This window comes from Phyllostomus discolor, chromosome 5 (assembly GCF_004126475.2).
Source record: "Phyllostomus discolor isolate MPI-MPIP mPhyDis1 chromosome 5, mPhyDis1.pri.v3, whole genome shotgun sequence".
Taxonomy (NCBI): domain Eukaryota; kingdom Metazoa; phylum Chordata; class Mammalia; order Chiroptera; family Phyllostomidae; genus Phyllostomus; species Phyllostomus discolor.
This window is the reverse complement of record NC_040907.2, coordinates 32377179-32379641: the sequence shown is the minus strand read 5'-3', so window position 1 is coordinate 32379641 and position 2463 is coordinate 32377179.

Sequence of the window (2463 nt, the reverse complement as noted above, 5' to 3'; positions counted from 1 at the left end):
AAAGGCAGCAAGGGAGAAAAAGGAAGTAACATACAAGGGGGCCCCAATAAGGCTAACAGCTGACTTCTCAATGGAAACACTCCAAGCCAGAAGAGAATGGCAAGAAATAATCCAAGTAATGAGAACCAGAGGCCTGCAACCACGACTACTTTACCCAGCAAGGCTCTCAATTAAGATAGAAGGCCAAATAAGAAGCTTCTCAGACAAAAGAAGTCTAAAAGAATACACCTCCACTAAACCAGCTCTGCAAGAGATGCTGAAGGGACTGCTTTAAGGAAAGAAAGGAAAAGAGAGAGTCAGAGAGGATCACATGTACATAAAAGGCAATGAATAAGTACCTATCAATAATAACCTTAAACGTAAATGGATTAAATGCTCCAATCAAAAGACGTAGAATAGCTGATTGGATAAGAAAACATGACCGACACATATGCTGTCTACAAGAGACCCACCTCAGGATAAAAGATCTGCACAGGTTGAAAGTGAAGGGCTGGAAACAAATTTTCCAAGCAAATGGACAGGAAAAAAAAAGCCGGGGCAGCAATACTCATATCTAACAAAATAGATGTCCAAAGAAGGGCAATAAAGAGAGACCCAGAAGGTTATTTCATAATACTCAAGGGAAGAATTCACCAAGAAGATATAAATATTGTAAATATATATGCACCAAACATAGGAGCAACCAAATACATAAAGAAAATCTTAGAGGACTTCAAGAAAGATATGGACAGCAACACAATTATTGTGGGGGATTTTAACATCCCACTATCAAAAATGGACAGATCTTCCAAACAAAATATCAACAAAGATATTGTGGCATTGAACCATACCCTAGATTAAATGGGCTTTACTGATATTTACAGAACCCTCCATCCCAAACAAGCTAAATACACATTCTTTTCAAATGTACATGCAACACTTTCAAAGATAGACCACATGATAGGACACAAAACAAGCCTCAACAATTTCAAAAAAATTGAAATAATACCAAGCAATTTCTCAGATCACAAGGGACTGAAACTAGAAACCAACCCCAAGGAAAAAAACCCAAAACACTCAAATTCATGGAGATTAAACAGCATGCTATTAAACAATGAATGGGTCAAGAATGATATTAGGGAAGAATCAAACGGTTTTGGGAAACAAATGAAAACGAACTCACAACAACCCAAAACTTATGGGACACAGCCCAGGCAGTCCTGAGAGGGAAGTTCATAGCGATACAGGCCCACGTAAAAAAGTTAGAAACATTTCAAACAAACAACCTAACCCAATGTCTACAAGAACTCGAGGAACAACAACAAAGACAGCCCAGAGCAAGCAGAAGGAAGGGAATAACCAAGATCAGAGTAGAATTAAATGACATGGAGACTAAAAGCACAATTCTAAAGATCAATGAATTCAAGAGTTGGTTCTTTGAAAAGATAAACAAAATCGACAAGCCTTTAAGCAGACTCATCGAGAAAAAAAGAGAGAAAACCCAAATAAACACAATCAGAAATGAAAGAGGAGAGATTACAACAGATACCACAGAAATACAAAGGATTGTAAGAAATTACTACAAAGAGCTGTATGCCAAGAAATTTAAAAACCTAGATGAAATGGACAAATATCTAGAAAAATATAATCTTCCAAAACTCAATAAAATGGAAGCAGAAAGCCTGAAAAAACCAATAACAGCAAAAGAAATTGAAGCAGTAATCAAAAAACTCCCAACACACAAAAGCCCTGGACCAGATGGTTTCACAGGAGAATTCTACAAAGCATTTAAGGAAGATCTAACACCTATCCTTCACAGACTATTTCAAAAAATCCAAAAAGATGGAAGACTCCCAAACTCTTTTTATGAGGCCAACATCATCTTAATTCCAAAACCAGATAAAGACAAAACAAAGAAAGAAAACTATAGGCCAATATCGCTGATGAACATTGACGCTAAAATCCTCAACAAGATACTGGCAAACTGCATCCAACAGTACATTAAGAAGATCAGGAGCACCTAAGGCTCCGCCCCCCACCGTAACAAGAGCAACCAGACCGGAAAAAAAAAAAGGAGGGACAGGGGGAAAAAAAAAATATGTTTTCAGCAGAGCAGATCAGTCCCCCAGAACTCATCCTTTTGAACGACCAAGAATTAGCCAATCTATCAGATGCGCAGTTCAAAACACTGGTGATCAGAAAGCTCACGGAACTGGTTGATTTTGGACGAAATTTAGATGAAAGAATGCAGAATCCCATAAAACAGATGCAGGAAGACACGCGGAGGAGAGCCAATAGTGAAAGGAAGGAATATGAGTCTCAAAACAATACAGTGGACCAGAAGGAAGATAGAATCAACCAAGCAGGAAAGCATGATGAAATAAGAATTCAGAAAATTGAGGAAAAGATTAAGAGCATCCAAGACACCTTTAAACATTCCAATATCCGAATTATAGGGGTACCAGAATTGGAAGGGGAAAAGCA